This window comes from Myotis yumanensis, unplaced genomic scaffold (genome assembly GCF_028538775.1).
Source record: "Myotis yumanensis isolate MYYU_CA2020_CCGP unplaced genomic scaffold, mMyoYum1.0.hap1 SCAF_4, whole genome shotgun sequence".
Taxonomy (NCBI): domain Eukaryota; kingdom Metazoa; phylum Chordata; class Mammalia; order Chiroptera; family Vespertilionidae; genus Myotis; species Myotis yumanensis.
The window spans coordinates 17,041,609-17,057,715 of NW_027223755.1; the positions used below are offsets into that span (position 1 = coordinate 17,041,609).

Consider the following 16,107-nt stretch of genomic DNA (forward strand, 5'->3'; position numbering starts at 1 on the left):
CAAGAACAAAGTAGGCGGCTACATTGATTGCAGAAAATATTTATTTATTCAGGCCAGTGGCATGAAAGGCTTTGTCTTGGGTCCTGAATGTGAAGTGTGGGCTTTGCATGCCATGCATGGAGCCCAAGTTCTCTGAGTCAGTGTGTGCTCGTGTCTACACACAGAGGCAGGCGCCCACTGGCCTGAGAGTCACAACATCTACAATGGAGTTAAAAAGTCCGCCGAAACCGGTTTGGCTCAGTGGATAGAGCGTCGGCCTGCGGACTGAAAGGTCCCAGGTTTGATTCCGGTCAAGGGCATGTACCTGGGTTGCGGGCACATCCCCAGTGGGAAATGTGCAGGAGGCAGCTGATCGATGTTTCTCTCTCATCGATGTTTCTAACTCTCTGTCCCTCTCCCTTCCTCTCTGTAAAAAATCAATAAAATATATTATATATATAAAAAAAAAAGTCCTTACTTGGGGATGCAAGTTACAATTTAGGGACACCCTGGCTGCACATGTATTCCAACTTGATATTCCAGACCTGACAACATAAATGTACACGAGTGTGGGGGATTGTTGTGGAATCAGTCTTGGGGCTCAGCCTGTCAAGTCATGCCAGTGTACAGTGAGACACTTTCCAAAGCTAATCTGGGTATAGCAGTCAGGGTATGGAGGTCTGAGTGGTTTGAGACAGAGTTGTTACCTAAGTTGGTCTTTTGCTTTCTTCTACAGATTTCAGTCACTATAATAGAAGTTAACTAGGGAATTAAGGGATGCTTCTGATTTAATATTGATTCTGGTTCTAGCATTCCTCTTTAGGAACTTTGGGTAGGTCAGAGATTTCTTAAGCTTCAGTTTCTCTGGCAGAAAAGCATGGGTTTCCTTCTTATATCAACTCATCAGTATTACACAACAGGGCAAGTACAGGCCCACCACATCCTAGCCTATGGACGCTGGACTAAAGCCCAGCCCATACATAGAAATTGGCAGCGGATGGGGTAGCAGGGATGGGAGTAGCAGATTCTAGCCATTCTCTCTCTCTCCAGGGGGTCAACAAGCCTTGTTTCTCAATTCCAAGCATCCCCAAAGTTACTGACCTTGACCAATACCCTGGTTTGAGCAGAGCTGTCCCAGTTATAGTCCTAAAAGTCATCCCTCCCAGAACCCACCCCTCCCAAGACCTGTGAAAATCAGGGTTGTTATCCTACCTTGAGCTCTAAGAGAAATACCAAGCACAAAATAGTTCTGTAGTCAAAGAGTTTTATAAACTTCCCCTGAGGAAATATAAGGTGAGGATTCAATTCCCAGTCCATATGTCTTAGCATAAGCTCTTTCCCCTCCCCCGTTCAATACCTGGCAAATGACACATTTCCTGTAAACCAATGTTGCACTGTCAGATCTGATTCCTGGAGTTTTACCTTTTCAGACTCTGCGATGGAGAGTAAATGAAGGATGTTTATTAGGGCGTGTTTTTGAGATTGGCACCTATAAAAAAAGAGAGGAAGGAAGCAAGATTAAGGGAAGTCTAGTTGTGATGCAGTCCCGATAAAGGCTTCAGCCGACCCCACTAGGAGCTCTGCAACTGAGATGGCACTTCAGAGTTGACTTGTCTTGAGATAGAGGGCTTGGCCTTTATATACACTTCCCTTCTCCCGACTCCCGTCAGATGCAGCATCCAGGGAAGGGCAGTGACCTTGAGCGGAGAAAGAGCCATGGAACTTTCCATAGGAGGCGACACACTGAGGGTTTGGACCTGCAGCATTGTCAGCCGCTGGGGGAGATCTTTCATTCTTGAGGGGGCTCTGAGCCACGTGACTCAGCCCAGCTTTCCAGGAGTCTTGCTTCCTGCCGGGCAGGAGATTATTAGATTAGCTGTTCTGCAGTAACATCTGTAGTGCATCAAAGAGCATAGACTGAACCCAATTCAGAAGTTGCTATATAGCAGATTCCTTTTTGGAATGAACTCTGAACAGATAATAATTCTTTTAATGTCAGTCTTCTGGATGCTAACTCTGTTTACTGTGATAGAGACGGGTGGTAAAAACAGAAGCCTGGATTTAAAAGAAAGAGAGACAGTGGTGCCAGAGCACAGGCATAGTTATTATTAATTGATTGTTTTATTATTTTGCATATTTCCACATAATCATGTTTTGCATACCACCATTTTCTTAAAGTGTAAGCATTGCACAATCTAAGTACAGATTCCTGCCTGTGCTTTTGAGAGAGGCCTTGGAGCCCTGAACCTCAGGGGCAGCACTGAATGGTGGCTAGTGGTCTCTAGAGCCCAACTGCCTGGTTCAGTTTCTTCAATTCCACCACACACGGTTGTGTGACTATGGACACCAGCTCCTCGGGATCCTGCCTCAGAAGGGGATTGGGAAGGTTCACTCCAAGGCACTGATCAAAATGGACAACCTCTATTCCTCCCCTTAACCCATACCTCCTGTATTTCATCTCTTTGATTTATCCCCTATCTGTTGACCTCCATCCTAAACCATCTGAAACCTCCTGTAAAGACTTTCTCTGTATCTTTAACCCATTGCCGATGAATCTGTTGTTCTCTCATAGAGACATTGCTTTCCTTCAATTAGGCTCTCTTCAGTGGGGGCTGCTCTTCCTCTTAGAGTATATGTGTCCTCACTCCCTTCTCCTGGGGCTAGACATTACTCCACTTCCCTTGGTTAAAAGTCCTCTTTGTTTGGGGTCATGCCATCCACCTAATCTACCCTCCACCCCTGTGGGTCACTGTCATCTACTAGCCTTCTAATCTCTCTCCAACAGTATGGAAAATTGGTACTTGGTTCATGGTCTTGTCTAAGTCACCATCTAAAACGTCTAAGGTCAATTTGATATCCCTATAGGTAACCCCAAACATGGTTATCTAAGATCTCAGAACCAACAGCATTCACCTCCACGGCATTTGAGCAGACCTCTCACTATCACATCCTGTGCCCTTTGTATCCCCAGCATCACCTCTAAAAGCTTCAACAGCAATTGCCTACTATTTTGGTTTGAGTCTCACAAGCGGCAGACCCTGAGGAGAGATTCCAGTACAAGTAGTTTATTGGGAGCTAATCTCAGTCGGGGGGAGTGGGGAGTGGGGCTGAGACAAGGCAGAGAAGGAAGAAGAACATCCCTCTGAGTGCTCACCCTGGGGAGCTGGGGAGTTACCTGCCTATTTCCATCAGTCATTGGCTGAGGCTGCTTCTTAGGGACATAAACTGCCCAGAATTTCTGGCCCTGAAAAGGCCCTGAGCCAAAAGTAAGCAACAGTCTGGCCAGAGTAGGGGCATAGAAATAAGAATGGCCACAGAGATTCGGGGGCCTTCAACAGCATCTGCTTCACCTACCGTCTCAGCTTTCTTAACCCTGCATTTCCCCTAAATATGTCTTTCGTCTTTATTGAGGTCCCTAATCCCTTGACTCATTCATTTTCCGCTAAATTATCAGGCTCCTGGGAAGCACAATTCCTTCCATATGGAGCCTGGGTCCCATGGCCAATTTGAACTTCATTCTCTCAAGCCTCTCTACTTCATTGTCTCCTCGTTGGTTGTTTATTTCTCTCTTTTCTTTTTCTTCTTTAACCACAATTTGGTATTTCCTCAGTTCAGACTTTGATAGCTAGAAAGAATTGCCCACCCAGGCAAACTGGTGCCACTACAAATTAAGGGAAGTCTGTCTTCCCAGTTCATTATAGTTTTTCACTTGTTCTAGGTCAGTTCTCTCTTTAATAACTCACAGCTGCTTGCCTTAACTGTCCTCCCTCTCTCCTCAAGGCACCTTCTCAATTTGTATCCCTTTTAGTCTCAGTCCATGACTCAAGATAAATTTCTTAGTAGCATAGTTTATATTCACTGTCTCCATTTTCTCCTCCCACTCATTCCTCAACCTGCCCAGTGTGATTTCTGGCTTTATTACCCCCATGGGATTCATGTCAACTGAAAGGACATTTCTACTCTCATCTTTCTTCTTAGCAACATTCTTGGATATTTCCTCTTTCTGGAACTTTCTCATCTCTTATTTTCTGTGCCATGAAACTGCCTTAGTTTTTTTTGAATCTTTCTTACATTTCTGGCCATTTCTTCTTTCTCTTCACAGTCTCACTGTCTTCTACCTAACCATTGAATATTTGAGTTTCTCAAGGGTCTGTCTTGGGCCCTGTCCTTTCCTCTATATTATTTTCATAAACAATTTTGCTCTAGTGATGCCTACTCTGTATCTACAGTGCAGACTTCTCCTTTGAGATCCAGGCTTATGTGTCCAGCATTATGCTTGATATTGACTCTTGAATGTCTCAAGGATACATTAAAATCAATATATTTAGAAGAAAAATCTTGATCCTTCCTCAAACCCAGTCTACTTCCAGTGTGCTTCACTTCAGCAACTCACCCAAATGTGTGCGGACTGGAAATCTAGGAGCCAACCTCAATGCACTTTTCACCTTATCTTATTGAATTTCACTTCATAAAAATCTTTGAAATCATCTCTCTCTATTTTCACCACCACCACCACCACCTTTTATGAGCTATAAGAATTTCTTCCCAGGATTACAGAAATGGGTCTATCTTGTTCTCTTCTGATTCCTCTAATCCCTTCAGTGAGCTTGCAGCTAAAATCAACTTTATGAAATACAAATGTGATCATGTGATCTCTACCCCCAGCCCTTCTTCAAATTCCTCAATGTCTTCCTAGTACTTTGCAGTTTAAAAGTGCCTTCCTGCAATGTCTTGCAAAATCCTACCTGGTCTGGTCTTACTTATGTCTCTAGCTTCATCTTTCGCCACACTTTACCTCACTCTTTCTGCTCCATCCACATCAACTATTTTTCATCTTGGCTTGGAGTTTTGCACATGCTGACTCTCCTCCTGTCTCTTCTCCAGTTGACTCCAACTTGTAGCTTGGAGTCATGTCTCTTCCTCAAGGGACATATCCTAATTGTGTTACTTCAGCAAGGAAGGCTTCAGTGATACCTTAGTAGGTCAATTCCTCTCACTATAAACTCTTATTGTACCATGTAAATCTTCATAGCATCTACCACAGTTGCCATTTTACATTTATTTATATGATTTTTAAAATAATGCCTGCCATGACACCAGATTTTAAGCTCCAAGAGGACAGGGAGAATGCCTACTGTGGTGCGAGGGTACTTGGTGGGTTTTCAGAAAATAGTTATTGAAAAGAATGACAATTAATGAATGACTACTTTCCTATTTCCTAGAGAATAAAGCGTTCTCAGATGTGAAAGCTCATTTTCCAACCTACATCTCAATGAAACTGGAGTCTCAGAAAGGTCTCTGTTCAAATGACACCCTGAACTGTGCTCTTAATCAATGCTCTTCCCGATCTAGTTCCAGTTATTACGTCTTTCTCATGTTTCGATTGCTCCCTTTTGCCATATTCCTTTCTTGCATCCATTAATATCTTCAAGTCCCATTAGAAAAAAAGCACCCTCCTCAACCTTGTGTTTTGTCTATTTTTTTTTTTTTTACAAAGTCCCCAATAATACCCTGCACTAGCAATCTCTATTTCTCACTACCATGTGCTGTCAGCTTCTGTTGTGACTTTGAAATGAAACTCAAATCTTTCTCTTGAACTTCAGACCCAAATTACCAACTGGGGACTTGATATATTTATTTACCTACATGTCTTAAGGGCTCTTCTACTTGAACCTATATCAACCCTTTCAAGCCTGCTCTTCCCCTACTCCATTAGCACTGGCCAAAAGTACTATCCAGTTACCAGAACTAGGGTTCTGAAAGTTATATCACTCTTCTTCAACTTGCTCTCCATCCCAATTAGTCAATATGTCTTGTCTAATCTGTTTGTTAAATGCTTCTGGAATCTCTGCATTAATCAGTATTGATACTCGTCTTTAGTTCTCTGATTATGATGAGAGGCTCCAAGTGGTCTCCCAGGTTAGCTGACCCTATAGATTCAGTGATCTTTCTAAAGCACAAATTTGATCAAGTGTACCCCACTCCCCTAATTCTAAGACCACCCCTAACTACGTACACACACAGGCACCCCTATACTCTCAATTCATTGGCATAACAAGCAAGTCCTCACACGATTGTATCTTCAGCTGCATCTCCAGCTGTTCCTCTCATTGTCCCCTCTGCTCTAGATATTCCCCAGTCCTTGCTAATCTTGTAATGCCTGAATGTTGCACTGTTTTATGCATCTGTGCCTTTTCATATACTGCTTCTGCTCCCTACATTACCCTCCCCAGACTTTTGGAAGAATGGTTAATAGCTACTTGTTTTATACAGCTTTCCCTGACCTTCTGAAAGGGAGCTGAGCACTATATCTGCTGTGTTCCCAATGTGCTACGTGCATATTCTGTTAGAATGCATGCTGGCAGAGGGGCTGCATAGGGTTGTTCAGATTGTAGACTGACCAACTCTAGGGTCCTTGTTCACAAAATGGTGCACAGTTAGTGCAGCCATACACCATGGCTCTGTTTTTGAGCTGTTTTTCCATTCTTTGTTCTTAAGGATCAAAGGAATGGAGAAGGGATAAAAAGAAGATTAAGAATGTAGTACGTGGAATATGCATGCACTGGGTGCTATGTTAACTCCAGAGGAATGAAGGACAGGACCTGGGTACAGGCCAAGTCAGAATGTAATGCAGGGGCTTAAGAGAAGTTTTGTTGTGCTTTGATGTGCCATGCTTATGTAGCAAATTGTGCAAGAGGTATGATAAGAGGGGGCTGGCTCAGGGTGGTGGTGTTTGTGCACTACACCAGAACAGGAAGAGTTGGAAGAACATAGACTTTTTTTTTTGTTAAAAGTTAATGTTCTTTAAAAATATATATATATATATCTTTATTGATTTCAGAGAGGAAGGGAGAGGGACCGAGAGATAGAAACATCAATGATGAGAGACAATCATTGATTTGCTGCCTCTTGCACACACACACCGCCCCCCTCCAACTGGGGATGGAGCCCACAATCTGGGCATGTGCCCTGACCGGGAATTGAAATGTGACCTCCTGGTTCATAGGTTGATGCTCAACCACTGAGCCATGCCAGCCAGGCAAGAACATAGACTATTTAAAAATGACTGAAACACAATTGGCCACTGAAAGAGAAGTAGGGATTCCCTGTATCTTCATGGAGTTGATGACTGGTGTTAATTGTAGGGATCTCTCAAATAAATTTCCCCCAGGGCTTGAGTAACCTGCCATGCACAGACTGGGGCAAGCACTGAGGGAGCTTGGGTGTCTCATTTGTTGATACATTTGCTCTTCCTCTCCCACAATAGATTGAGAACTTCATTCGGCCAGGCATTGAATCTTTTTATTTTAAATCAGCAGTAACATAGGTAATACCTGGACCACAATGAATACCTCCCACACCCATTCTAGCCAGAGGGAGAAAAGAAAAGGAAGGCTTATGGACTGTGACAATTACAGTAATAATAGTAATAGGTAACACCAATATAGTGTTTACTATGTGCCCCGCACTTTTCTATGTGCTTCATATATATTAACTCATTTTATCCTTAATGCACTCATCTGCATTTAGCTATTATAATAACTTTAATTTTACAGATAAGAAAACGGAAACTAAGAGACTTTTAGTAACCTGGCCAAGGTCACACAACTAATAAGTAGTAGAGGGTCTTCTATATCCCACTATTGTGATGGCAGTTTTAATCTGAAGAGAAGTTGAGGATTTTAAATGTGGCTTCTGTGCAGTTTCATGCCTCAGGCCCCCCAAATCTCAGTAGTTTTGTGTTATGTATTTTCTGTTTTGGCTTTCACCCTTGGAAACCCGTTTGTAAATGGAGACAATCATCTCTGGGCCCTCATGCACATCCTCTTTTCTCTGAATAGTCCTGGCGGGGGAGTCGCGAGCAGAGAGGGTGAAACTTCTCATGTCCCCTGGGCTGCCTCCCTGTGCCCTGGGGCTGGGAGACATTAGGGAGATTTTTCTCCCCACATTTTCCCCACTCGTCTTTTTGGTTTTGATACTGCTCCTGGGCATATGCGGGTTGGAGCTACCTTCCCATCTTTGGAAACACACAGGTTTCTCTGGGTAACACTTTTCTTTTTTGTTGGGGAAAATCACTATTTATTTGTGTTTTTAAAATACGCTTCTCCATAGTTGGTCATTTACAAACTTTCAAAATTGCTCAATGTTTTCTTCAGAAATAAGAGCTTGTCTTCTTTTTTTTATTGTTTAAAGTATTACATATAGTATTACATATAGTAGTCTCCTTTCCCCCCCATTGACCTCTCCCCAGCCACAGCCCCCCCACTCCTGCACATGCCCTCACCCCCCTAGTGTCTGTGTCCATTGGCTATGCTTATATGCATGGATACAAGTCCTTTGGTTGATCTCTTACCCTCCCCCATGCCCTACCCTGTCTTCCCACTGAAGTTTGACAGGCTGTTCGATGCTTCTCTGTCTCTGGATCTGTTTTTCATCAGTTTATGTTGTTTACTATATTCCACATATGAGTGAGACCATGTGATATTTATCTTTCTCTGACTGGCTTATTTTGCTTAGCATAATGCTCTCCAGGTCCATCCATGCTGTTGTGAATGGTAAGAGTTCTTTCTTTTTTTACAGCAGCGTAGTATTCTATTGTGTAGATGTATCGCAGCTTTTTAATGCACTCATCTGCTGATGGGCACTTACGTTGTTTCCAAATCTTAGCTGTGGTGAATTGTGCTGCTATGAACATAGGGGTGCATAGGTCCTTTCTCACTAGTGTTTCTGGTTTCTTGGGATATATTCCTAGAAGTGGGATTACTGGGTCAAGTGGGAGTTCCATTTTTAATTTTTTGAGGAAATGGGTAACACTTTTCAATATGAGTTTTTCCTCCTCATTTGTTTAAGGAGAGTTGATAAAATTTATTTTTTTAAGCTATGCATCTCCATTTTCTTCATTGGCTTTTGTAAATTGAGCAATTTTATAATTTGGGTCCATTTTGTCATCTGACCCCAAAAGTAAAATAATTATATTTCTTCCAGAAATATTCATAATTTAATTTTCCTTTTTACTTAGCTGCATTTCTCTAACTTGTGGAAAGAATAGAAATGCAGACTTATGAGGTCTGTGAGTCTGAAGTTTTCTGGTAAAGGCAAAAAAAAAATCACACCTGGCTTCCATTTGATGAGGATTCCATATGCTTTGTTATGTTCTTGGGATCCCCAATGGGCTTTTAAACAAATAGAAGTTAGCATTTTTGTTAGATCATATTAATAAATAAGAGCTTTGCCTTTCTATTCTTGCTCTAAGGGAGAAAACAGACATTGTGTTTAATATGCACTGTACCAACAACCATGGCGAGAGTCCAATTCATTCCTTGATTTAGATCTTAAAGAATATTTAGTTTAAACTCCTTCCCACTTTCTGCCACCCCTAACCCCCAGGGTGTTTTCTAATTATGTAGCCGGTTGGCCTAAGAGGCTGCCGATGCTGGCCTGTGCTGTTCCTCTTATAGGATTTGTCCTCCTGAAGGTATTCAGGGTTCTTCCATTTCCTTTCTTCTAAAAATAGAATGCGTGTGCTTACAGTAATTTAGACTACACTTACTATACATGTTAAGGGAAAAAAAGTCCATGGATTTCTGCCCTTAACTCTCTCTAAATTACATTTGATTTGGTTTTTAAATGGTGCCAAAATAATGCATGATAGTAAAACCTCACTTTCAAAATTGAGATTTGGTACATTTCCAGTGGTGGTAATAGAGCCCCCTTTCTAAGATTTTTTTTTAAAGAATTGAATAAAAGTATTTTTCTAGGATTAAGTCAAGTCCTATTTGGAAGTAAGACTATGGGTTATATATGGCTGGATTTCAAATATAAGGTATTTCAGTCGATTGCTTCTATAAATCACTTGTAAGGTCACGTGTCCTAATTTTTAGTTTGGAAAATATGGTCCCTATCTTAACTTTCTAGAACTGCCAAAACAAATGACCACAGGCTGGGTGTTAAACAACAGAATATTAGTTTTCTCACAGTTCTAGAGGCTGGAACTCCAAGATCAAGATGTTGGCAGGTTTGCTTTCTTCTGAAGTGTCTCTCCTTGGCTAGTAGAAGGCCACCTTTTCTCTGTGTCTTCACCTGGTTTTTCCTCTGGGTGCGAACACATCTGTATCTCCAAAAACAAACATATTTTGAAGTACTCAGTATTAGGACTTCAACATACGAATTGGGGGGAGGGCACAATTCAACCCACAACAGTCCCTCTAGGACTAGTCATCTTCTGGCCCCTGGTAGGTTCTTGTGACTGGAACTTCTTCATGATATTCATTACAACACTGAAGAATGATGTTGACTTCAAGGGGTTGACACACTGCTTGATACCATCAAACAATACAGAATTTTAAAATCACCTCCAAAGTATAATAATATAAGTATATTATTATTATATTAGAGGCCTGATGCATGAAATTCATGCAAGGGGCTTGACCCCCACCACCACGGCAGCCGCCGCCTCTGCTCGGCCCCCAGCCACTGCAGCTTTGTCCGGAAGGATGTCTGATCTAATTAGCATATTATGCTTTTATTATTACAGATAATACATAAATAAACCCCAGAGAGCCTTTAAATAAAAAATAGCTTAGGCTAGCAATCCCAGAATCTTAGACCACCAACTATGATAAATGACATCTCAGTACTTATCAATTAGTTAAAGTTTATAAAGTGATGCACTAATCTTTCATCAGCTATTACTTAAGCAGGCACGTGGCTCTGCTAGGAGAAAACAAATACTTTACCCTCCTGTCCTGGAAGAGTTCATAGTTTAGGATCTCAAAGATTTCAGATACAACAGAGTCACATATTTGAGTAAGCCACGTATCAGCTGGGCTACCCGCCATGCACTTCTTAGATCTAGGTCAGATCTGCTCAGATCCCTTGTCCACCAGACAACTGGAAGTTCAATGCTGTTGTCCAAACTCCTGTACATTCCTATGGCACACTCCCAGTCACGTCTGCTTTCAGCTTCCAGCTCCTACTGCCTTCTTATCCTTCACTCTATGTCTTTCAGCTGTTTCTTTATCTTTTCCTTGGCGTCAACTCAAACATAGGACATAAGCCTTCCATTTTCAAAAAATTTGGTCCTTGCATTAAAATACAGCGCACATGCTGCAACTGTATGCAGTAGATTTCTGTTGGTGATTCGATGACAAGGACGGTTATATTGCACAACCATAGAGTGATCACTTTAAAATTGAATACTAGACCCCCCTTTCTTCAAATGTTTCTTGGGCATTTCCGCCAACTCTAATTCCATCCCTCTCTACTCCTTTGCTGAACTCCTTTCTATTCTTTCTTCTTCTCCTTTCCTTCTCTCCTTATCTGCCTCATTTTTCTGCTCTCCCCTACCTCACTCACTCCATCCACCTAATTCTCTTTCATTAAATGAGCAGAGCTGTTGAACTCTCTGTAGTTCGCTTCAAAATTACACCCTCAGGGCTTCACCTTCGACCCTAACTGGCATCAAGTATTTTCTCATACAAACAATTCCATCCCAAAGTGAGCTACTAGAGTTAAGTGGGAATAATGAGTTTTCTTTTTATCCTCACCTGAGGATATGGTTAATTGGTTAATGACGAGAGAGAGAGAGAGAGAGAGAGAGAGAGAGAGAGAGAGAGAGAGAGAGAAAAGAATATCAATATGAGAGAGGCCGCCTCCCATACATGCTCTGACCAGGGATGGAATCCAAAACCTAGGTATGTGCCTGGACTGGGAACCAAACCCACAATCCTTTGGTGTATGGGATGACACTCCAACCAACTGAGCCACCTGGTCAGGGCAATGATGAGTTTTTTTACCCTGATACTCATGAAAACAGATTGAATGTTGGCATTTAAGTAATACAGATTTGTACACATTCTGTGAAAATTTAGGAAAAGATGTAACTTACCTTGTCTACAAGTGTTTGAACCTTGTCACAGGAGGAGGTGACTTTGGGGAGGGTCTCAGGGGATGAAAGGGAATTCCCCCCTACCCCCATTCCAGAGTGAATAGCCTCAGGGTGACACTATCTGTTGCTGAATGAAGGGCTAGCCTATACAGGGAGAGAGAAACTGATGGAAATTACATGAATAATGTGGAATGGGGAAGGTCTTGGGTGCATAGTGGGGTACATTTTAGATTTATATAGTTAATCGTTACAGCAGTTGGAACCAGAACATACATGGGCTCATTTTCTGTCATGTAACGGGACTCACTTCACATGTCAAGATTTTAAAATGCTTTAAAAGGAACTCTTATTTTTATTAATATTAAAATTATTATTAATTTTTATTTCTTTTTCATATGTTTAAAATATATTTTTATTGATTTCAGAGAGGAAGGGAGAGGGAGAGAAAGATAGAAACATCAATGATGAGAGAGAATCATTGATCTGCTGCTTCCTGCACTCCCCCTACTGGGGATGGAGAATGTGCCTTTGACAAGAATTGAACCTGGGACCCTTCAGTCCACAGGCCTACACTCTATCCACTGTGCCTAACCATCTAGGGCTATTTATTATTTCTTCTTCTTTTTTTGCCGTTTCTTTTTATTTTATTTTATTTTATTTATTTTATTTTATTTTATTTTATTTTATTTTATTTTATTTTATTTTATTGTTTAAAGTATTACAGATAGTAGTACATATGTCTCCTTTTTTTCCCCCCATTGACCATCCCCCGGCCTCCCCTACCCCCCAGCACATGCCCTCACCCCACCCCCGAGTGTGTTGTGTCCATTGGTTATGCTTATATGCATGCATACAAGTCCTTCAGTTGATCTTTTTCCTCCTCCCGGCCCCAAAACTCCCCAGCCTTCCCATTGTAATTTGACAGTCTGTTCGATGCTTCTCTGCCTCTGTATCTATCTTTTTGTTCATCAGGTTATAATATTCTTTATTATCCATAAATGAGTGAGATCATGTGGTGTTTTCTTTCACTTTCTGGCTTATTTCACTTAGCATAATGCTCTCCAGTTCCATCCATGCCGCTGCAAATGGTAAGAATTTCTTCTTTTTTATAGCAGCGTAGTATTCCACTGTGTAGATGTACCACAGTTTTCTAATCCACTCATCTGTTGATGGGCATTTAGGCTGTTTCCAATATTTATTTTTTAAATGGAGATATAATTGATATACAACATTGTATTGTTTTTAGGTGAACCACTTGATATACATATATATTGCAAAATGATCACCACAATAAATTTAGTTAATATCCATCACCACATAATTACAATTTTTTTCTTATGATGAGAATTTTTAAGATCAACTGTCTTAACAACTTTCAAATGTACAATACAGTATTATTAACTGTATTACCATGCTGTCCATACGTCTCTAGGACTTACTTATAACTGGAAGTTTGTACCTTTCGGCCACCTTTACTAAAAGGGACACTCCATAACTCTCCTGAAAAGTTGTAGTTTGGATTTCCGGCCAATTAAACCTCAGAGGTGTTCTCAACTAGAAAATCAATTGGCATCTGGTGGTCATGAACCCCCAGGAGAAGGCAACCTCTTGTCTATCTTAACTCCTTTGCTGCCAAAAGTTCAGCAGGACTGGAGCAGGGAGCTGGCTAGGAGGGGATGAAGCTGAGGGTGACGATGGGAGAGTGTGGGGTTTGTTTATCTGAGCAGGTACCTGTTTAGCCTTACAGCCATATCTGAGGCTATAATGGGCAAGAAAAGAAATCCAGAAGGGACCTTTGTTTATTTAAACACACACACACACACACACACACACACACACACACACACACACACACCCTAAGTAAAAGCTACAGACCATAAATTGCAGAACTCTAGATTGGGTCATAATTATGATGTGATATCTTTTCAGAAAGTTTGTTCTGGTGGCTGTTTTGAGTAGTGGTCTCACAAGGTGCAGGGGAGGCCTGTACCCCCCCACCCCCCGCCAAAAAAAAGTGCAAGAAAATATTAGAAGAAAATTTGAGGCAGATGTGGTCTCTAATCTGAAAAACTTTACTGATATTTAATATGCTAGTCCAGAGTAGGACATGTGTATAATTTATAAATAAATGCACACACACTGGGAACGCTTGCTCAGAAATATTTTACTGATGGGGACACAGTTATGGCCTTTTGCTTTGACTTTAAAATAAATGCCAGGCCCTTTTAGATTTCCTTTTTTTGTCCGTGGTCGGGTAGAGAGGAGGGGGAGATGAGGCAGTTGGAGAGAAAGAGGAAGAGGGGGCTGGCAATGGTATTTAGAATTTGGTGACTGATGGCTTGGGAGTGAATCTTTGATCAAACCCTTCCCCCAGTGGAGAATGTATTGCCTTTCTAGTACTTTCACAGAATGGCCGTCATTTCTTTTATGGCATTGGAATCTAACTAGTTACTTACCAGTCATTGCCTTTCACTATTTTGAAGCTGTATTCCTAGCATTTATTTAGTAGATCCTAAATAAATGTTGCAATGGGAATATTACATTGTTTTAATAACTGTAGTAAAAAAAAAATGGAAGAGATGTATATTTTTGAATAAGGGAATGTTCCATATAATGGTAGGCACTCTAAGCCTTTGCTTCAAGAATGAAATAAGAACTCACCATGATATGCTGTGGTGTTAGGGTTGTTAAGACTGTCTGTATGATTCTGTATTACAGGTTGGAAATTACTAGGGTCAGTCATTTCTTGGTACCTGCTATTTGAAATGTATACGGTGATTAGGGACACTATTAAATAATCACAAACTACAAGAGTCCAAATGAGTCTTAAGACTTATTTTTTCCTTATGAGCACAGGAGTCGAAATTAGCCATAAAAGTTATTTTCAAAGCATTTCCTTTTGGATACCTAAGGAATGCTGACTATTCAACAAACATTAGTTGCATAAAGAAGATTTTTGGTCCCATGATCTGGCTGAAGGTTTGCACGAACAGCTGCTTATCTCATGAATGGAATTTCCTGTTAATAGTCTTGCAGGCTAATTGTTCATCAAAAGTATAACAAATGTCAACAAATATCCCAAATGTGTTACATCCTAATATTTAAGAGACAGCAGAAATAGTTCGGATGTTTAACTTGGTTGTGCTTAAAAGGCAACAGCACAACCTTTAGCTTTTGTCACAAAGTATTCTTGACAGGATTAATGCTATTCAGAGGAACCATTTGGTTTGAAAGCCCCTTCCTTTTAATTCACAACAGCACAAGGCTTAAGATAAGACACGCTAAGGGCAGAAACACAATTGTAACTTCAAATAGCGCTATTATCAAGCACTATTTTTTAATGGATGCCATATAGTTTTCATCTCAAATACATATGGAAATAAATTTTCTTAGGATAAAAATGCTACAAATGAACTCAAATTTCTTGGTAGCAACCACAAACACATCAATTTTTTTAAAAAATCCTCACCCATTGATTTTTAGAGAGAGTGGAAGAGAGAGGGAAAGACAGAGAGAAATAGCGATGTGAGAGAAACACATCCAACTGAGGTATGTGCCCTTGACAGGAATCAAACCCGTGACCCTTTGGTCCACAGTCCGACACTCCATCCACTGAGCCAAACTGGCTAGGGCAAGACATTGATTTTTTCAGAAGCATACTAGTAGAGTGGAAGGCTCAGTGGTAGAAAGAAACCTCACCTGGATACCCAGGGTTCAGATCTGAAGTGGAAATTTCATGTCCTTAGAAACTTCCTGGAGCTGAAGACAACAGATTTTTAAAAGGCATTTTCAGTTGTCCTCCCCCCGCCCCTCGCCTTCTGATAAAAGTCGAATTTTGCAGTAGGGTGCAAATTGAGGTGCGGGTTTAGGAAGGTGCTCTGGGAGGAAGGTTTGGCACCACTCTGATCTCCTTGGTGCTGTGAATCATGCCTAATTTTCTTTCCTGAGCCCTAACAAAATCGGAGTGCCTAAGAGCTGGACATGAACTACAGGTCTCCCCATTCTCTTCCAGGTGGTATCAATCTTTATGCCTCTTTCAGACATGGATGAGGATGGAGTCAGGCTTCTAGAAACCAGAGCTCCCTTCTCATCTTGTTGGCATCTTCTCCTAGGGAGGAGGGTGGTACCTTCGCTGGCACCTCGGACCACTTTTGGGTTACAAGGAGGGAAGTTTAATTACTCCCACCTCTGCCCTCTTGTCTGTTCTTGGACATCTGTAGCTATTAACTCTCCTGGACACT

At 41.3% G+C, this 16,107-nt stretch overlaps 1 long non-coding RNA gene across 1 annotated transcript in view; it reads right to left on the reverse strand.

Annotated features, from left to right (window-relative positions):
• Nucleotides 1–1,162: 1,162 nt before the first annotated feature.
• The window catches only part of LOC139008030 (uncharacterized), a 43,918-nt gene continuing 28,973 nt past the window's right edge, over nucleotides 1,163–16,107 (reverse strand). Inside the window, exons 2-3 of the long non-coding RNA XR_011471087.1 lie at nucleotides 9,955–10,087; nucleotides 1,163–1,468 (exon numbers count right to left, since the gene is read on the reverse strand). This is a non-coding gene — a long non-coding RNA (uncharacterized lncRNA). The remainder of the gene's footprint in view (nucleotides 1,469–9,954; nucleotides 10,088–16,107) is intronic.